General features: G+C 44.7%; 1 protein-coding gene across 1 annotated transcript in view; it reads left to right on the plus strand.

Moving 5' to 3' along the window:
• The window catches only part of Cfap58 (cilia and flagella associated protein 58), a 95600-nt gene that overhangs the window by 52129 nt on the left and 20990 nt on the right, over nt 1–22481 (plus strand). The window lies entirely within an intron of this gene.

Consider the following 22481-nt stretch of genomic DNA (forward strand, 5'->3'; position numbering starts at 1 on the left):
TGGGGGGTGGGTATGTACAAAGGAAAGGTATGTGCACACTAGCGCATGTTCACGCGAACGCTAGAAAAAGGTGCTGGGAGTCTTCCTAGTTTTTACCCACCTTATTCTGTAGGAAGAGGTTTTGTTTTTTTGTTTTTGTTTTGTTGTTATTGTTGTTGTTGTTTTCTAAATTCTGCCTTTCTGGCTAGACTGGCTGGTCAAGAAGCTCCCAGTATCCACTTGTCTCAGGCCTCCCAGTGTTGAGGTCTCAGACATGCACGGTCCCCCTTGAGTTTTACATGGGTGCTGAGGGTTCAAACCTAAGCCCTCACACTTGGATAGTAAGAGCTCTTAACCCCAGAGCCGTCTCCCTATCCTGGCTCTGAGAACTTTAGGAAGTGAAGTCTGGCATTTAATCAGTCATTGCTGTGGCTGGGGCCTGGATATTTAAGAATGAGGTAAGGGTGGCAATGCTGGCATCAGGTGGCCTGGATTGGCATTTTTGCTTCTGCTGGCTTGCGGCTATTTGATCATGATTTCTCTGCACCTGAGGTTCTCAGTCTATATTAAGGACAACAATAAAGCCCATGAAAATGGGTGCTGCAGGCACTGAAAGAGCTTACCATTATACTCAGTTCATAGTAAATATCAGTTCCAAAGCCTGTGACTTTAACTATTGGGTGGCCATCGATAGGGGTAGGAATTTCTACGCATGTGCAAGAGGAGCCCCTTTGTCCCCTTGTCCTTTGTATTTGACCTCAGATGTGTTTTCCTTAAAGTCGGCTGGAGAGTACCGCACGCAGCCGTATGGACATCACCGCCTTAGAGTGGCCACAGTGTTCTCCTCCTCCCTTGGAGATGACCATGGTGATGGAGAAGGCAGGCTCTGGAGCAAGGAAGCACTTGTCACTGGCCGTTGATGGTTCGAGGGGTTGGGAAGAATCACAGACATTTTTCGAACATTGGTTCCCCCCTCTGCCAAGCGGGGGTAGTAGTGCCAGCTCTTATTAAGGGGACATACCTCACTTGGGGATCTTGCAAGGGTAGCCAATTAAGAGCACAGGCATTAAGGACTCACCAGAGTGTGAGCTGTGACCCTAAAAAAAAAAAAAAATGCCATTATAGTGTACCCTCCCCAGGCCAGGCAGCTGGGGAGCCAAGGCTTGGGATTCCAGCCAGGCAGAACACACACTTTCCTCTTGTCTGTTCTGTTATTACTGCCACTTTATAAAATTTAAAGAGAATCAATTTTTATGTTGTATCATAACTCAGTTTTTAAAAATAATTTGTTTTGTATTGTATATGGAGTTTGTTCTATACTGTATCGGGTGCCGTGTATGTGTGTGTGTGTGTGTGTGTGTGTGTGTGTGTGTGTGTGTGTGTGTGTGTGCCTGTATGAGTTTATGCGCACCACCTGCCTGTGGGGACCAGAAGGCTCCGATCCCCTAGAACTGGAGTTACAGGCAATTGTAAGCCCCCTGATGTGGGAGCTGGGAACCAAACTTTGGTCTTCCACGAGAGCAGTAGGGGTTCCTGACCACTGAGACACCTCTCCAGCCTCTGGGCACTTAACCTTGTTCCTTCCTTCCTCCTGCATACTTTGTGTTTGCTCTGTTTGGCTACCTTATTAAAGTAGATGCACAGTCCTCAATCTCTCCTCTTCCCTCCCTTCTTTTTTTCCCCCTCCCTTCTTATCTCTCATTTAATCTTTCCTCTTTTTTGGTGTTGAGGACTGAACCGTGCATATTTGAGACAAGACTTCTGTCACTGAACTACACCCACTGCCCTTTTATTTTCTAATACAAGCATTTGAGTCCATAAAGTATGTTTTAAGTGACACTCGAGTTCCTTCCCACAGGTTTTGCTACACATAGTATTTTTATTTAGTTGGTAAATCTTTTCTCCTCTAAGAATTATCCCTCCACGGAGAATAAGTCTGGAGGATCCCCACTTTTCCTCTCAGGAGAATGAAGAGTGCGCTTTAAGGTCTTCAGATCCATGCATATTTAGGTTAAACTTTCCTTCTGATCTTTCCCTTTTCACCGAGGACTGTAGTAGACACGCTCTTTGGACTCTAACACCAGCTTCCAGTGTAAGTGATCATTTAGAAATAGCTGATCCCTGGGGTTAGGAAATATAGGCACCTTCTACATGTTCTGACCTCACAGAGATCCACCTGCCTCTGCCTCTCTTGTGCTGGGGTTAAAGGTGAGGGCTACCACACCCAGCCTGACCTCTTCTTACCATTGGATTATTTTTAACTTCAAATATATTTTTGATATGATCATAAGGTGAGCAAAAGGCTATAAATTTTAGACTTCTCCAGGGGAACTATTTCTTTAATATTAACATGGAAACTCCCATTAGAATGCTAAAAATCCATCTAATATTAACATATTCCTACCAGCAGGGTTCTTTAAAGTTATATTTTTATATCTTTGAATTTTGGGGAAGGGTCTTTGCATTTTAGGCAAATCCCCTGTTAAAAAATTTCTGGCTCTGTTTATGTTTTGGCTGATACATTTAGTTTATTAGTATTTACTATGTTTCCTTTCTATCTGCTTATTTTGCAGTATTTATCCTTATATATTTTTAGGATGAATGTGTGTGTGTGTGTGTGTGTGTGTGTGTATGTACCTCACATGTGTGTGAGTACAGGCATGAATGTGCATTGTGTGGCAGTCTAGGGACATCCCTTGAGAGCTGGTTCTCTTCTTCCACTGTAGGACCCACAGATGGAACTTAGGTCATTTATCTGGGGACCTGTGTGCCTACATTTGTCTCTGTTAGGTTCCCAAAGCAATGTTACTTGTTTAGAGTAGCGTTTTTATGTTAAGCTCTCAACTTGGAACTCTCTGGGCTGTTTAGTTGACATGTGTTGGGATCCCAGACTTGTGACAAGAGGTTGGTAGATTTCCATTCCTGGAGCAACCATGTTTTTTTTTTTTCCCCCAATAACAGCCCAAGAGATATGGAGTTATTTGTGGTCTTCCTGGCAAAGGTGGGAGAATTTTTTTCTGTCTTTTTGCTTTTGGTGTAACTCTTATGTGGTGAGATCTCAGTCACAACTTTCCAGTTCACAGCTGCCTAGACCCTTGTCCTTCTGTGGCCTCTCAAAGCCATGTCTCTTCCTCAATGAGTGTCCCCTTAAGGGATGGTTGCCGCATGTCACTGTTTACTATTTCAAATACAGGCCATCTTTGAACTTTGATATTTGAGGAAACCACATGCATGCAGGCTGCTTTGTGCCAAAAGCATGCTTTGCTTTCTTTAGAGTGTTTGGTGTTCTGTAAACACTAGAGTTCAGGATTTCCGATTACTTATGATATATGATCGTCAGTAGGAATTGTGTTGGTTTGAATGAGGAATGCCCACAGGACCAAGCATTTGACACTTGGTCCCCAGTTGGTGGCGCTGTTTGGAGTGAGAGGGCTTGCAGCTTCAGCCCACTTCCAGTTTGATCTTTGTTGCATGCTTGCCTTTGAAGATGTCACCTTCCAGTTTGCTCTTTCTGTTGCATGCTTGCCATTGAAGATGTGACTTTCCAGTTTGCTCTTTCTGTTGCGTGCTTGCTGTTGAAGATGTCACCTTCCAGTTTCCACCAAGCCTGTTGGACTCTTATCCTTCTGGGCCTATAAGTCTAAATAAACTCTTCCTTTTGTAAGTTGCTTTGGTCATGATCACAGGCAACAAAAAGGTAACTAATATAGAAGTCTCAACTATTTTCTTCCTCATCTGTAAATCTGAGGCAATAATAATAATAATTGCCCACAGACTTGAGTGTACTAACGGACATCCAAGTTGAGAAAAGTGTTCAGTTATCATTAACATTGATGGTTTTATTAGTAATACTGATGTCTGTCATCAAGCAGTTTTTATAGACCTCCAAAATCTCACTTTTTTGGAGCGATCTTTCATTTAGTCTTTTATGATTGGCTGCTACAAAGTTTCTTAGCAGTCAAGTATCCAGACAACAAGTCTTGATATGTTGGCAAAGCATGGAATGATCTTAGGATTAGTTGTTCTCTTAGTTTTACGCGTTTTATTAACTTATTAGAGAAGTTGTCAGCACTTACAGAAGAATTTTTTTACAATCTTGAAGATTTGTGATTGAGTTCTTTTGAGCCCCAGAATAACTTTTAAGTGTCGATTTTTCTGTGTCATGTGATGGAGAGGCTCCACTGCTGCTAAGCAGCAGATAAAATGGAAGACTGTTTTTTCCTCCCTTCTAGACTGAGGGGTTTCTTAAGAAAGGCATTTCCTATTTATCTCTCTGACTTCTCTTCCTGTTAAGGACTCTGTAAACACACTTTTTTTTTCTTCTTTAAAAAATTTTTTAAAAAATTTACATTACATTTATATTATTCCACATATATACAATCAACTACTTATAGCAAGAATAACCATGATACAGTCAGGAATTATGTAAATGTTACATGCTTAGTGTTTTGGCTATTTGTATTTGACAGCTTTGAAGAAAACATCTTTCCTATCTTGGTGTGTCTAAAATTCTGAATGTAAAACAATCTCCATCACGTCTTGTCATTATCAACTTAAAACATCTATCTAGACCTAAAATCATCTTAGCCCCTAAACAGCTAAGCTTCATTGTAAAACTAAGCTACCTGGTCTTCAGTTCCATCAGTGACTTGAGAAGGAATAAAATTAATTATCTTGAGTAGACAAGAGGTGCAGGTGAGCAGCTTGCACAATAAGAAAATGACAGGGACAGTTTGATGCCTAAACAGTCACCCAAAACTCTCTATAATGTTGAAGCATCATCTTGAGCCTCCTGGCCCCACATATCTGACAGACATACTTGTGAGGCAGGAGCTATTGAGGACTTGCTTACCCTGTTTTTGGTAGAATTTGGCCATCCACTCTGCCTGCACCCAAGCTTGCCCTTTTTTTTAGGCAGAATTCTGTCTGTGAGAGAAAGGGCATTTTGCCCACTGGCTGGTTTGCCACATTTGAAGCCATCTCCATAAGGAGATTCTTTAATGGTCATCATCCTCTTTGAGGTAGGCTGGATGTTGCCAGGAGTTAACCTGTCTCATTGTCAGTGAATCTTTAAAATAATAAAAACATTTTAAAGTACCGTGTTCTGCATGTCTCTGAGGGTTTTGAAGACCTTATCTAACTATCCTACCTTGTCTTTCTATAGAACCATATCTATCTGCTGCACCTAAGATGTATATTCTTGTGATAAAAGTAGACTAGTGATTGACATGACCATGATTTGATCAGCTAACAACTTGTATAACTTATTTATCCTAAACAGCCTGTAATAGCACTTTCAAGTATTGGGAGTAAGCTTTTGTGTATGTGCTTGCATGTGTATTCATGTGTGCCAATGCACATGTGTATGCAGGTATCTGTGGAGGTCAGGGGTCAACTTTAGTTATTGTCTCTCAGGCTCTGTCTACCTTGTGTCCTCATAAGGGGTCTTTCGTTGGCCTAGACTTACTGAGTAGGGCAGGATGGCTGGCTAGAGAGCTCCAAGGATTCTGTCTCTACTTTCTCTGTACTGGGATTATATTCATATGCTGCAACACTTGACACTCTCATGTAAGTTCTAGGGATTAGACTCATGTTTATACAGAAAGTACTTTTTGGATAGAATTGCCCCCTCCACAAGCCCATCATTGTGCATTTTGACACTTTTCTGTTGGGCTGTAAGCTCTACAAAGGCATTTGTTTTTCTTCCAAAGGTGCTTTCTGTGCCTGCCTGTTGAGGATCATACCCCTAGCATCATCCCTACTAATAGCTGTATTATGTATGATGTATGCAGAAAGAATGGTGGTCATCCAAGAAGTCACACGTCTTATAGACATTGAGTTCTGATCTTGGGCCAATAGGATAGGGATCTATTCTTCCTATTGTCCTGACACTGTCTTATTAACGTTGCACGGGTTTGGAATTTACTTTTGGCTTATGGCTCTCTCTGTGTTACCTTTGTAACTCTCATGGGTGTGCTCAAAGTCCACCCTGTGTTGTGGGTCTAGTTGACAATAGTTCTTGAGCCTTAAGTTGCAGTTTGGTGGGAAGATGGAGAAGTATACACTCTTGCCAAAATTGAAAACTTAGTCATAGAATGGAAGACATACTTGCTATTGTCTACCAGGCTTCTCTCCCATTCAAAGAAGCATGCACAATTGAAACATAACTGCATGTGTTACTCCACTCAGTCCCTGAACTTCCCCAACCCATAGGAATAATGACTGTTTTCTTTGAGCACATCTGTGGGATCAGGCTAGCATGTGTACGGTGATTGCTGTCATTACATCATCATCATCATCATCATCATCATCATCATCATGATGCATTCCAAATAAATAATGAGCATAAGGCAAGGTGGTGTAAGTATAGGAAGCTTAACCTTTTGCTGGAGGCACTTGCAAGCATAAGGATTCCTTAGAACAGCTGGGATTCCACCCCAAGTGCTTAAATACCGTTATTTTCAGGGCCAGGCAAGAAATTAGAAGCAGTGAAGTGAGCTTTGCATATTAGGATCAGAAATGCCCATTGTTGTTACTCTTGGAGTCAGAAGCTAAAGGGAGTGCTGGGGCCCAGGGCACAGTGGGTCCCATCTCTAGGAAGCAGCTATAAGAATTCAGTCAAATCCAGGCATGCATGTCATTTCATTTTTCAAGAATGACTAGAAATGTGTTTGGTATGTTGAGTATTACTCATTAGCAAGCCTAAAGAATGCCTAATAAGCCTTTCAAAACCAAGTCTGGAGAGATGGCTCAGTGGTTAAGAGCACTGGCTACTCTTCTAGTGGACCTAGGTTTGATTCCCAGTGACCTAGGTTTGATTCCCAGCAACCATGTGGCGGCCAACAACCACCTGTAACACTACTTCCAGAGGATCCAATGCACTTTTCTAGCTTTTTTTGTGTGTGTGTTTTTGAGACAGGGTTTCTCTGTGTGCGTCCCTGGCTGTCCTGGACTCACCTCGTAGACCAGGCTGGCCTTGAACTCACAGGGATTCGCCTGCCTCCGCCTCTGGAGTGCTGGGGTTAAAGGCGTGCGCCACCACAAATGGCCCTTCTTTTCCAGCTTCTATGGGCACTGCCCATACACGGTACACTTAATATATGTGCAGGCAAAGCATAAAAATTAAATGCACATAAAATTAAAAAAAAATACTAAAATAACAAACACAAAGCAAAGCAAAGCCTGCCTAACACTGTTGACAGGCATATGGGTGGTTTGTAACCTCCAGCTTCAGCACCTGGGGAGGAAGGAGAAATGAAGGAAGACAGTCACAGGGCCGGCTTTACTTGTTTTGATCTCATTAATCACATTTGCTGATGTGGTTCCTTTATGAAAATGCAGAGCCCAAGATTTAAAAGGAAGCAAGTAGGTGAGGGAAGAGGAGAGGTAGCAGGCTGCAGTGGTGTGGTGGTGTGGGCACTTGGAGGCCAGCCAGCTGAGTCATCCTGGGCTCTAGCGGCCAGGGAGGTGCAGAACATTTTCAGGTGCAGGGTGGGTGGGCTCCATGAAAGAGAATCCTTCTTAAAAGCTCCCTTCCCTTTTGACAGTGATTCTTGCTTGGTTTTATGAACCTTCCAAAACCAGAAAAGGATCTCCTGAAGCACTGGAAAGACCTGCAAGGATGCTTTCCACCCTCTCACACTGGGCAGTGCAATCACCCTGTGTTTGAGGGTCCACCGTGGCCAGGGGAAGCTTCGTTCCTCCATCCTGCTGTCAAAAGACCTCTCAGTCCTGTGCTTGTAGCCTGTTGTGATGAGAGCTGCAGTTCTTAACAGGATGCAATGGGACTTGGATGTGCTTTGGAGTAGGCAGGGATTTCAGGCTGTGCCTCAAATCAGACACTGAGACGGAGTCTGGACTGCAGTATTCTGGAAGGAAGCTATTGGAAGCCTGGGTAACAGAGCAGGAGAGGGAGAAGGAGAAGAGGAAGAGCCACTGGAGGACAGGAGGGAGCGGGGTGGGAGTCCCAGTGGCTCCTGACAGAACAGCGCCCCAGGTGAGGGAGGCTGGGCACTTGTTCACTGCTCCTCCTTGGTTGAAAGGCCTTTGATATCTCCAGTGTATCATTAGAGGAACCCTGGCTGGAGGCAGAAAAGCTGAGTCTGTATTAGAAGCGAGAGTTAGGTGCTGCCAGAGTGTTTCAGGAACTGAGAGACATCCCAGTGTGTCAGGCATGTCAGCTCAAAATTATGGATTTCAGGATGTTAAGTGGGCAGGACTTGGGTACCAAAAGTGCTGGCTGCCTGGGATCTGGTTTTCTGGTAGGTCCTAGAGACCATCACCACCCTGAACCTGGGGCCCTTGGCCCCTTAGCAATTCATCTCAGTTGTAAGTTGCCCATACAGCTTTGGAGCCAGCAGTGGAACCTGCCAATCAAGTTCTCTCTGGGTCTTTCCCTGGGTTCCACTGGCTGCCATTTCAGTGACTATCCAGGTAGCCAGACAACAAGAACACACTTTAAAGATGGAGTCTCAATTTTGTTCTAATCACAGGCTTCCCTTTCTGAATGTTCATAGTATGTCAGGCATACTTTCCTTTCCCAGAGACTTTAATGAACTGCATGCCGGGTAGCAGGGACAAAATGATGGGTGATTCACCTGAGGAGTGCTAACATTTTGAATAAAAATAAAGTTGACCTTCTAGAACGTTCTCCCTGAGTTATCTTACCCAGAGGACCCATTATACAGATAAGAATGATGAGGTTCCTCCCCTGAAGTGTAGCGGTTGTGATGGCCTACCAGAAGTATGTCATTTATGTGTCAGGATGGCTCGATACACCAGTGAACACCGACTTTTCTGTAATAACGCAGGTGAGGCCGCCAGGTTGGAGGAGCTCAGATGTGTCTTGCTTTAGGAAGTCACACATGTTCTTTCACATGTGCGTAGAAGCCCAGGGAGTGGCCATGGTCTCAGATACATATATCAGGAACTGAGTTGGAAGTCCCTGTTTCTTCTGCTGACACGTAGGTCCTGCCCCTTCAGGGTGAACTTTCTCTTTATTTAATTCTATGGTAGACTGGTCAGAAGTCTAGTTTACTTAACTGTAAATTGTCTGGAATGAGAGGAGGGTGTGGACAGTTCTGCACAAATCTCTTGTTATATAGGGCGACAAGGCTCATGTGCCCGTTTTCAGATCATCAAAGAGTCTGCATTTTGTGTGTGTGTGTGTGTGTGTGTGTGTGTGTGTGTGTGTGTGACCCAAAGACCATCCCACATTTATGAGGCATTTACCAAATAGTCAGATGCCAAGGGGATGCTTGTGTGTGTCTAACCCTTCAATTGTCATCATAAGCCAAGCAGAGCTAGTATCATTTCCTGTCACAGAGGAGAAACGACAAGACACAGAAAGGTTAAGACTTTTCCCAAGGCCACATGACTAGAATCTCGTGAAATGTGTAGTTATACCATGGCGTGCAATGTAGGCCCATCATGGGCACCTTGTACAGACCACCCTGGGCACTCATGGAGCAAGCTCATGTTTGTCCTAGCATCTGAGGAAATGCTACTCTAGGCACAATCCCAGGGCCAGCTCAGCAGCCCTGGCACTCCCAGAGAGCCTCACAGAAATGCTGCATTTCAGAGCTCTCCAGGGCTTGAGGAGTATTGCTGGGCCAGCAAACTGCCCAGGCTAGTGGGAGAAGTCTCAAGTGTCTCTTTGTTGATGGAGACATGATGATATTTGGTCTTATTTGTTGGTAGCCTGGGTAGATTTGGCCAAAGCTACGGAGAGTTTTGAGGAGCAGCGAGATCTAACAGGCCCCGCTCACGTTTCCTGAGTGCTGAGCTGGTGTCTAGCCACCTGTGCTGACCGTTCTGTGTGGCTGCATCACAGCAGACTCAGACAAGGTATATGCTGCTGCCTTTATTCCATAGGGGAGGCACGGGAACTTGGCCATGAGCCTGCACGGGAGGGAAAACAAAACCCGGCCAAGCGTTTACTGCTCAGAAATGTCAGAGCTCTGATTATAACCCAAAGTCTGGGAAGTAAGGTCATGAAGTGGGCCGCGTCTGACCTGTTTCTATATGGCCCTCACATAGAATGCTGTTCATTTATTTAAATAGCTAGGAAACCGCCCCCAAAGAATAACACTCTTATGATCACACAGAAAATGTTTTGAAATTCAGGACTTGGTGTCCAGAAATCAAGCTTTATTGATATGCACTATTTACATATTGACTGTCGCTGTCCTTTTGCTGTCAAGGTATGGTTGAGCAGTTGTGAGGGAGACCGAATGGCTCAGAAGACCGTTCTCTAGCACTTACCACCTGACCCCTCTTATAGACCTTAGCTATTGGAATTCAGAACACAGCCTCTATCCGCTCTTCTCCATTGCCTCCACATCACTAAACATTTCATTTCTGGGATGAGTTCCTGCCTGCCCCCCATTCCAAGTAATTGTTCAATTATTTAACTACTGCTTTAAGATTTGGAGGGCTGAATTCTAATACTGTGCTGTGCCCTAGTGCCTGGTGGTATAGCCTACACTAAACCTAACGATTGCTGGATCTGTTAGTGTGTAAACCAGCCTACCCTAGCGCTGAACTGAAATGATTGAGCGGAAATGATGATCTCTCACTAGAGAGACCAAGGTGGGGTAACGCTGAGAGGAGGTATGTGAATGGAACCACCTGGTTGGTAGGTGTGTGTTCTTGAATAGAAAGAGAGGAGGAAAGACTAGGATGAAAGAGACACAGCTTGTTTGGAGCCTTGCTGGTCTGCGCAGAGGATGTTAGAAGTCTTAGTAATGGCTCTGAGTGTCTCCCCAGCTTTCCACAGTGTCCTGTTTATTTACGACCTCTTCTTTGGACTTTTGATGGGTTCCCACTTTATTGTACAGGCTGTACGTGCCCCTCTATAGGAGGAGAACAAGAAGCTAGGCTCCATACCCTAAAATTTCAGCAATCCTCAAATGGCACTGTTAGCAAACCTGGGGGTCACGGTCTGTTTGTCAAGAAATCAAGTTGAGCCAAATGGAAACAGCCACACTAATAGTAAAACAGAGAAAAGGGAGATTTAGTCAGTGCAGCCACGTTGGGAAGAGGGAGAAAGAGCTCCAGCGACTCCTCCCCGCTCAGCCTACCTTTGGGATCTTGAAAATAAGATTAAAGTTTAACCAGAGGGCCAGGGATACACACACCTAAGAGTTCTAGTCAGGGTGTGGCCTTGCCGCTCTTGTCCTGTTGTTGTCATTGTCTGGGCTTCAGGCTCACCATGAAAGTGGCCTGACAAGTTGTTAGAGTTGTGTTGCCCCTCCAACCGGCACCAGGATCCCCAGCCTTCTCTCAGCATGAGATTTCTGCAGGGAATTTCCCTTTTCTTGGAGTCTATTACTTCAGCAGTCTTATAGTTAAATTGCGTGTTGCAAGGATGTCTTTAGAACACCTTTGTTTTTGCCAGAGAACGACTTTGTGGAGGAGGTTTTTACCTTCCATCTTTCTATAGATACATTCCAGGGGTCAAACTCTGGTACTCAGGCTTGTTTACCAAGCACCTTTACTCACTGTGAGCCCTATGTGTGCGTGAGTGAGTGTTTCTGTGTGTCCGTGTGTGTGTGTGTGTGTATGTGTGTGTCTGTGTGTGTTTAATCCTAAAACTTAAATTGATATGCCTGCTGCTGTTCCTGAGAGTTGAGGGGAATTATATAGGTTGAAGAAATTTACAACCCAGGAGCCACTATTTCATTTCCGGATCCTTGCGGCGATTCTGTTCAATGGATCAGGGAACGTTGGCGCAGAGATATTTATCTACCCTCAGAAGCCAGTTCCTCCAAGGCTGGCAGCCCTATGGAAAGGGAGGCATTGCAGGCTGTCACCGCCTCTCAGCCTGGCTGTAGAGAGCAAGTGTTTAATATGCAGATGTTGGGAGATTTTCTTACAGGCCTGTTCAGCATCATTGGAGGTGCATAGTTTTGCCACCTGTGTCTCTTCCCACTCGCCTAGGCATGTTTCATGTGTTCAATTATCAAACACCTCTCATATTCCTTCTCACTGCTTCTCCATAAATGGGCCAGGAACAATTCCCTGTCGTGTCAGTTGTTTCTTAAGAAGATATTGGCTCTGTTAGGCTCCATTAGGCAGAGAGGAGTTAAAAACCAGTTTATGCCCTAAACTGTAAGGCCCTTAAACACTTGTAATCCACGGAGACAGTCACACCAACGACTGGTTGTTTCTGTCTCTGGTTTGGTTAGCAAGGGTCTTGTTTACCTTGCATTTTGAAACGTAGTGCTCTCAGAGGGAGCCCTGTTCACTGAACTCTTCTTGCCTTTATCCACATTTTCACCTCATTTTAAGAATTAGTTATTTTAAATCACCAGAAACCCAGGAAACAGTGGTCTAGAAGAGTCTAGAAGTTTGATTACTAGAGGGTTTACATATGTTAAATGAGCAATAGCTGGGATTGTCAGCCCTCCATGCAGCGTCATCGCCAATGCTCACAGGAAGAAAGGAATGACATCTCCCCTGACCCTTACCTTCTAACGAGTAGGAAGTGGGCAGTTGCTCATTGGCTGACCACCTATTTACAGTGGGTGGGTTGGCAGTGTGTGGAAAATACTCCTTAGCCACATGCTGAAGCTCTCTTGCTTCTGCCTACTGCAGCATCTCTATTTCCTCTCAGTTTCCTTGAGTCGTCTTTTCTTGGCCATCTAAGAGCCAGGGGAGAAAGAGTAGCCTTTTTGGGCTAGACAACTTCCCTGGCCAGTGGGCAGGAGAGGCCTCCTCCAGGTAGTATCAGGTAAAAGCAGAGGTGAGGTAGAGATCGGGCTGCTGAGCAGATCATGCTGTGAGTCCCAGCTTGCTCACAGTGTGTTTAGTCACCCTATGCTTCAGTGCTTAGGTTGTTAAGCAGAGAGGGCAGTGCTATCTTTCACACAAGGGCCCTGTGTAGCGTAAAGAAGGTTGTCTTGTACAAGCAGCTCTGTGTTTGTAGTTTGCACGTGTTGATGGGTATTACCATGGCACTGCGCTTTAGAGTTAGACTCCAGAAGGGCTTCCAAAGCAGCGCTTTATAAAGAGCTTAGTGCATAGCTCAGTGTTTCGTGTGTGGTCTTCCTTTCAGGAATAGCTGCTCAGACCCATCCGTGAATCAGGCAGGGGAAGGGTAGCCCATTCATACTGTGCTCATGAGATAGTGTCCTGTGATGACCTCATATCAGTTAGCTTACCCTGTGCAGCAGACCGTTCCACAGCCCCTTGGCTTAGAGCAGCAATCATTTTACAAAATGCGACTCTGTCAGCTGGCAATTTGGGCTGGGCTCAGCTGGATTCTTCTGTTCTCATTCATGTTTTTGAAGCCTGCTGCCTTGGGCAGCAGCTGAGTGGTCCTCATGCATCACCCCACATGTCCAGTGGTTGGCACTGGCAGTTGGCTAGGGTGATGGGAATGACCATGAGCGTCAAGTCCCCATCAGGCTGGCGGAGGCTGATTTTCATGGTCATGGCCTCAAGGTTTCCAGAAACAAGAAGATGGCTCAAACCTACATGTCTGAGTGACTTTTGAGTTTTCATTTGTGTCATGTTTGCTAATGTCCTATTGGACAACACAAATCACATGGCAAAGTCTAGAGTAAACATGGGGGTTTTCAGGACCGTGGATAGAAGTGACTCTTATTTAGTGGATAGACCCTGCCACTGGCTCCTTTCTTTGGTGACTTTCAGCAGAAACACTTTGTATTTAGGCATCTCCAATTAAAACACTTGTGGTACAAGTTTTATTTTTTTCTTAACTTTTTTTTGGGTATTGCATTTTAATATGCCTGGCATCTGGTTGATATCATTGGATTCTGTTGCTGACATGTTTTTCTTTCCTTTCATCTTTTATTCCCTTTATTTGGGAAATTATAGTTTGCCACAGGACATGGTTCTTTTTATAGGAGAAACAGCTGTGATGTCATAAGTGAGCAAAGCTTCCCACACACACATTTGGAAATGTGATCTACAACCCATTTGTTCATTTCTATTTTGGTCTCTGACTCCATATTGGATCAGAGAAAACATGTGAGGTAAAGCTCCAATAGTTGACAGATCAATCATTAAAAAAATGTTACCAATTACTATTTTCTTTTGTATTTCTAGTTGCTGAGCTATATAGTATGTGTGAGGATGCTAAGAAGAAAACCCCAAAAATTTATTATCTACTTCTGTCAGGATCAGTTTGAATGGAGATTCATAAACTCGGGTGAGAGGCATAACAATAATTTTTGGCCTCAGAAATTGTCCAAGGGTTTTGCAAAAGCAGTGTTCAAACAGGAATTTTCTGCAAAAACAAATAGCAAAAATATGACCAGTAACTGAAAAGGGGAATAAATAGATTACTCAGAGTCCAGACATTTTCAGGAATGAGTTCCTCAGTGGACTGTTTAGCTTCTTATTGGGTTTGTGTACAATTATGTCTTACTCCCCAAACAAAACAAATTTTCCATGATAAATGTTTTTGGACAGCAGCAAGATTCAATTCAGTTTATTTCAAGATACAGATTTATTTGGGAAATTAGAAGAAAATAGTTGTGTACAAGGACCTGGGGGAGCCCTAACTGTCTTCAGCTCCTCTGTTGGTTGGTATTTCACCCAAAATATCTCCAGGATGGAAGTGCTTCTCACAAGGAGGAGAAAAATTGCAGCCGGAGCAGAAATTAATTTGTATTTATAGTGCAGATACCTACATGAATCCTTAATCTGCCTTTTTTATGATTTTAGGGGAATTTATAGAATCGTTTAGATTGGAAGAAATCTCTAGTGGGTCATCAAGCTCTCTCTCTCCTTATAATGGCAGTTCTGGTTTTATTATCCTTAAAGCTGCCCTGATAGATGGGTGTCAAGTCTGGCTCATGTTTCATGCATTTAAAGATGCGTTTTTCCCTACCCTGGATGTATTTAATGGAGGAGACAGACTTGAAACTGCCTATATAACCAAGAGAACATTTTCTGAGTTCCTGACACACAGTCTCTTCTGGAACAGATGCCAAATTTGTAGCGTATTAAGCATTATAGCGAGGCCATCAAACCTAGTTTGCTTCTGGATCCTGACAATTGGGAACCGGGACTCGGCGTTCTCTTTGTTGTGCGATGGTGACGGGGGATTTCGGCTTCGTAGCCTTTTGTCCTGTGCATCTTCAGCGATCTGCTGGGCCTGCTTAGTAGACAGATTATGACTCAAAAGGAATTTTGGGGTGTCTGTCTTGCCCCAGAAGTTTGCCAGACCCAGAGGAATATAAGACACGGTCTTTGTCTGTAAGAAATTTATAGCCTATTTGAGAAGACTCCTGAGGTATATCTGGGAAGAAATGAGATTGGTATCTAAGAGCAGTGCATGAAAATCCAGATCGTTACTTTATGGTTTCATTTTGTGAACAATTGTGATTACATCTGTTCGCATTACACTGGATCCCAATGACAGTGAATACCTGTGGCTCAGAGTTTCTGCTAGGACAGCAAAAATAACGTGTTTGCTATATACATCAGCCATCTGGACAGGAAAGATCAGAGCATGGGAGGAGGCGAAGGGCTGGATTCCTTAAGGAGGAAGAAAATGTGCCTGGGCTGGGATTTGAGTGAGTGAGCCACTTCCTGAGAACACGCATTGCAGCACAGTGCCCGAGTAGGAGGTTCCAGTTTAGTTCTGCCATCTTACCCTTACCAGACCTATGCACTATTAAGAGTAATACAGGGCCTGATTTGGGTGGGGATTAAAGTAGGACAGGTGGTTTCATGTGCCCAGGACGAAGCCAGATACGTTGGGCTGTGAGCGTGGTTGGACTGAGTGGAGAAGGCAACACGGGAAGCAGGGATGTAGAAAGGGAAAGTGCTTGGAGGAGGTGCAGTTGGAAATAAACGCAGAAGGGTTCTCAGGGTGAGGAAAGACAGAGGCACAGTTGTGACAGGGTGTGGCCACCCTCAGCTGTTGTGTGGGGATGTGTTCTAGTTGGCTATCTGTGCTGGGATGCACCCTGCCGGCATTGTGGGGACCCATTAGTGGTCTTAGAGACAAGCAATACCATTAATCTTGATCTGCAAGACATGGACAGCAGCCACAACTCTTATGGTAACAGAGTCTGAATGCCTTTGTGTTGTATGTGCCCAGTCCTGGGACCTGTCCTTTGCATTAGTGCTGTTATGTGAATTATCATCACAGTAATGTCTGTTATTAGCCCAGTGGTATAAGTAAGGAAACTGAGGCACAGAATGGTTTAGTAACACAATCAGATCAAGTTCTCAGTGACAGTGTTGAGGCTGAACCCCCTGCAGGCTGGCGTAAGAAGTGTTGGTTGGCCTTCTTAACCTACATTTCGTAGGATATTATTTATTTCCGGGTGGGACACAGAAACAGTGAAGAGGAAGGAAGACTGAAAGGATGCAGAGGTAAGGACCAAGGAGGAAGCCGTTAAATATTAGCTACCATTGTGAAGATACTGCTGTTTTAAGAATATTTTTATTAATTCTTTGAGGATTCCATTCAGTGCATTTTGATCATGTCCACTTCCCTTACCTACCCCCTAACTACTCCTGGATCCACCCCCAATTTCCTGCCTCTCTAATTTTGTATCATCTTATTTAAAAAGGACCAGTTCCTTTTGTGCTGCCCTTATTGCTCCGAGGGTGAGACCATCCACCGGCGAGTGGGAAAACAGCCAGGGTCACATCCTTGAGGACAACTGACCCTGCCTCCCCCCGCAAGCTACCAACTGTCCATCAATACTCTGCTGTACTTGGAGGGCTCTGGAGCACTTCTCACTCTTTTCTAGAATGTTCCTGGCTTGCTCTTGTGCAGGTCTTGCATTTCTTTGAGTCCACGAGCATGGCAGTCCTGTCACGTCCAGAAGACACCGTTTCTCTCCCATCAACTGGGAATTGGAGGAACTGCTTGGAAGTCAGGGATGGATGCAAAGGAGAAAGCAGTGACGGGGAAGTGACTAAAGGGAAATTGCTATTTTTTATAATGCCTTGGGAGATGGAAACCAAGGAGACTAGATAGAAAGTTGTGGGCAAAAGACAACTGTCAGAGCTCAAACCAACGTTTGTGGCCTAATTGAAAGTCACCAGGAACTTGACTGTGTTGACAGTAAAGTTTGAAGTCTATTGTACGTTGTACATCTGAAAAGAGGCAAGGGGATGGGAGTTAGACTTCTCAGCTTATAAACAGTCCCAGGAACGTTGAGTCAGAAGAAATTAGCAGATATTTTAATTTTCTCCAGCATTGCCACAGTCTGACTCTTGGTCTAGCTAGAGGCAAAATATCACAGAATAATTACAAATTATAAATGTCCTCTCAGTCGACAAAGCAATTTCACGTAGATTGTCTCGCTTGGATTTTAGCAGCTCTGCGGGGTGGAGACAGAAGGAGGATAGACTTATCCAACCTTAGTCCCCCACCCTCGCCACTGCACTTGATGGCCACAGCTGTTATTGTCTAAATGCGTCTTTAAGACATCAACGCAGCCACAGCTCTCTTGCTTGTTTTTGGAAATGAGATCTCTTCTCTCCGGATGCCTGTCCCAGTGTCTGCGGGGCTTGTGTCCATGTCACCTTGACGCTGAGCTTTCTTCACAAGGCAGCAGTCACTGAGTGGGAACAGGGAGAGGAAGCCAGGTGGCACGGGAGGGGTGGATGCTGTCTTGTGGCAGAGGGCGACACTGGGGTTATAGGAAACTTTGCATTGCCCATAATGGCAACTCTGGGTGGAAGCACATGGTGTGCCTGAGAGCACCTCACAGACACATTTAGAGGCTCCCTGTTCTGTAGCTGCCCTCTTATAGCAGCCCTTACTTAGGTAAACCAGATGTCCTTTAGTAGGGGACAGGAGGGGACAGTCCATTGTGGATTTGCTGGGTCTTCCATGAAGTGCTCCTGGGTTTGCAGCGAAGCTCTAGAAGGCAGCGGCACTGAGAGCGGGAGTCCGGGAGGAGGGAAGACTCTGAGAAGCCAGCAGCTCATCTCTGTTAGAAATTGGCCAAGGGTTAGAGGGAGGCACGGTGCGGCCAGCAGGTCACCACTGATGCCTTTCCAGATGCCCATGCTGAGCTGAGTTATGGTTTGAAGTTTTGCTGTAAGGGCTCAGGAGGGAAAAAAAAAAAAAAAAAAAAAGTCGAGAGAAAGGAGGCAGCAGACTTCTGTCTCTTTGTGACCATGTACTAGATATGCAGTTAGGAAAGAAAGAAGCCAAGACAGAAAAACTGAAAACACAAAATCCACAGGTACGTCTCAGTAGTAGAGCTGAAGAGCAATACAGAATAAGCCGTGCACAGTGTACATTATATATTTGTAAACAAATGTCCTTATGTGACACAGCACCGAGAACAACAAATGGACATTGGACACAGCACAAAACACAAACCACTACAAGAGATGTCTCAGTCAGTATAGTGCCTGCTGTATGAGCGTGAGGACTGAAGTTCGGATCTCCAGTACTCATGTTAAAAGCTGGCTATGGACACACACCTGCACTCCAGCAAAGAGTAGTAAAGACAGCAAGATCCTTGGGGCTTGCTAGCCAGCTAGTCTTCCAGAATTGGTGAGATCCAAGTTCACCCTATTTTCAAAAATAGGCAAAGAGTGATAGAGGAAAACACCTGACAGCACCCCCTTGGCCTTCAACGGTGCATGAATATGTGTGCACATGTACCCACTCACATGCACAGACACACACAGACATATACATACATACAGACAGACACACACATACATACAGACACACACACACAGAAACACAGGCACACAGCCAGATACACAGACACACAGAGACACACACAGAAGCACACAGACATATACACAGACACATAAATACACAGACACAGATAGATACAGACAGACATACAGAAACACACAGGCACACATTCAGAAACACACAGGCACACACAGACAGACATACACACAGACACACACAGATAGATACACACAGACAGACACACAGACATGCATAGTCATACACAGACACTCACACAGACACACATAGTCAGATACAGACACATATACACACACAGACACATACACACACAGAGACACATACAGAAATACACCAACTCACACAGACACACACAGAAACACACAGACACATAGACACATACAGACACACATAGACACAGACATACATACAGAAACACATAGAAACACACAGACACACATATATATAGACACACAGACAAACAGGTAGGCAGACAGGCACACACACACACACAGACAGACACACAGACACACAGAGACACACACAGACATACACACAGACACACATAGACATACACACACAGGCATGTAAACACATATTGACAGACACAGAGACACACACATAGTAATACACACACACACAGATACACAGAGACACACACAGACACACGGACACACATAGACACAGAAACACACACAGAAACACACACACACACACAGAGGTGGCATTGTGGTGTGCCTGCAGCCCGAGGGGTAAGTGTTACATAGGCACTGAGAAGTATTCCTCAGTGGGACTGAGGAAGGGAAAACAGAATAACAAAGCCAGGAGGTTAATGGGCTGTGTGAAGTGGGAGATGGAGTGACTGCAGGTCTCAGAAGCACAGTGAGCAGAGGAGGGGAAACAGGCGACAGTGTCCAGAAGGGTAGGGAGTTCTAAGAAGCACTGCTGAGCTAGCTCTCAGAGTAACAACATTGGTGCTCAGCTGACTATGGAACTCGAGATGTAACAAATTTGTCCACCAGATAAAAGCAAAAATAATAAAAATAATAACGCTGGTGCCCAGCATCCCGATCCCTCAGAACCACTTATCACAAAGACTTTGCTATTTAAGGGTCTCTCAGTTGGTTGTTGTTTGTGAAGGTGATATATGTTCAAATGGCACCTGTTTGGGACAGCCTCCATCCCTCTTTGATACCTAATACACCTATCACCCTGCCACACGGAATCCTCTTCATTCTAGCAGCTCTGACCCAGCTTGAATTCTTTCTGGGTCAAAAACGACTCAGGCACAGCTCGACGACATGCATCACTCTTGTTTCACGAAAACCCATCCTTTGAGCTTCCTGTATTGATCACACAGTTATGCACTGAGTCATCTCACGTTCCCACTCCAGGCTCCAGCTTTGGCCTATGGACAGGGCATCCCCCGCCTGCTGGAGAGGGCCAGCCTCTGTGCTCGGCACAGGCGGGGTCTACCCTGGCTAGTGCAGTTCTCCTGGCTTTTCAGGTACACAATCGCGGGAGCAGAAATGGGCAGCAAGGAGGTTTCCAGGACATTCGAAGTTGGACGTGTGAGAGTAGCTGTGCTTAAAGCGGAGGGGAACTTTCAGTAGGTGGACAGGGCATCTCCTTGCCCGTTGCTGAGAGACACTTGATAGTCACTGCCTCTGTCCATGATAGGTAGCTCTGTGATTGGATCTCGTGGGTCCAGAGGCCAGGGTTTGTACTATGTAGCCCCAGGATGGTAGAAATCCCAGGAGCTGCGGGGAGTGGGAGGGGGGGAGATAACCAGGCTTTGGGCTACAGGAGCCTGAGCACAAGAGCTCCCCTCCTCTGCGGCTATTTTTTTTTTTTTTAATGCTACCTCCTCTCCCTCTCCTTTTGCTGTTCTTCTGGAAACAAATCTACTTTGCATTACAGAACTTAATACACAATTTTCCACTTCCCTAAAATTTTATTAAGTGCTTTATGGAACAATTTGCACAAGGTCTAATTTTCCAAGTTGTCGGCTGTGCGGCATAATGACCTCATACTTTTTCATCTAGTTTCAGGCCGTTATTTATATAAAGAGGTGGTTGGTTTGCATTCAAATTAGGCACATGTGAGAGCTGGATGGGTTTCTCCCCTAATTTTAGATGTAAGGCAATGTTGTTGCTCAATTTCAGAGCTGTCCAATAAATTCACAGTGTGAACCATATCTGTGATGTTAAGTCTCCCGATGCCAACAACGAGAAAGTGTGTAAAGAGCTGGGTGAGACTGATTTTGATAATGTATATTGATTAACTCAATTTATTCAAATTAATATCACTTCAACATGAGATGAACTTTAAGTTACCAACATGTTATTTTACATCATTTTCTGGCACCATAGTAACAGGGCAGAAAGAGTACAGTGTCTGATGTGTATTAGGACTTACAATGAACATCATCAGCTGACACTACATACAATTGAAGACAGCCACAAGCGGCTAGGGAGTGTCTCACTAACTAGCATGGTTCTGTGGACATTACCTAGGCATCACTTTGGCTGTAAGTTCTTTCTGATTTCCTGAGATTGTTTGATGTAATCTATTCAGAGAGTCTTTACAGGACTGTCAGAGTTGTTTAGTCATGTAGTCCGTCCATCCATCCATCCATCCATGAATGATGGCTAATGTTACTTGTCAGCACGATAGCATCTAGAATTATCTGGAGGATGAGCCTCTGAGTATGCAGTGGGGTTATCATATATTAGCTGAGGTGGAAAACCACACACCATTAAAAAGCACCATTCCCTGCCTGGGTCTTGTATATGTGAGTGGAGGAACGAAGCTCTGCAGTGCACATCATGGTTATTCATGTGATGTGTCTGCATTTGCTTTTTGTTGCTGTAAAAAACATTGACCAAATGTGACTGGGGGGGGGCGGTTGGGGAGAAAAGGTTTATTTGTCCTTCAGACCCATCACTGGGGGAAGCCGAGGCAGGAACTCCAGATGGGAACCTGTTCCCTGCCTGACATTTAGGTACCTTTTTATTTTCTGGCCCTGGCTGTCTCAGAACTTATTGTGTAGACCTGGCTGGCCTCAATCTCACAGAGACCCCTTTGCCTTTGCCTTTGGCTCTTGAGTGCTGGGATTAAAGAAATGTGCTGCTATACCTAGCCGCTTATACAATGCAGGACCACATGTCCAGGTGTGGGTGTGGCACCACTCCCAGTGGTCTGGGTCTTCCTCAGCGATTAGCAACCAACACAGCATCTGACACAACACTCATGGAACACTCTGATAGAAGCAGGCCCTCAGTCAAGGTTCTCTCTTTCCAGGTTATTCCGGTTTGTACCAAGTTGATAAAAACTAACCAGGATAAAATGTGGCCAAATCACCAAAGCTTCTGCCACTGGGAAGGTCCATCTGTGATGGGCTAAAATCAGGAACTTTGAGACTTACTTATCCTTTTCCCTCTTAAGTTGCTTTTGTCAGGATATTTCATAGCAACAAGTAAAGAAACTATACCATCCACTTATCGATCCGTCCATCCATCCACTTATCCATCCATCCATCCATCCATCCATCCATCCATCCATCCATCCAACCAGTTGGCCACTTCATACACTCAAACAGCAACAACAACAACAATGTTATGTGATTATTGTAAAAAGTAAAAGGCTCAGAAATGGTCCTTAATTATGCCCTGGCAAATCTAGTGGAGAAAAAATTGGTATAAGCCAACAACTACAGTGTAAAATAGAAACACAGAATGATAGACATCATTAGCAATTTGTGATCGAAAAGGTTAGGTCACACAGGGTGTGGTGGCATGTGCCTGAAATCTCAGCACTTGGGGAGGCAGAACTGTGAGTTGGAGGC

This window comes from Acomys russatus, chromosome 5 (genome assembly GCF_903995435.1).
Source record: "Acomys russatus chromosome 5, mAcoRus1.1, whole genome shotgun sequence".
Classification (NCBI taxonomy): Eukaryota; Metazoa; Chordata; class Mammalia; order Rodentia; family Muridae; genus Acomys; species Acomys russatus.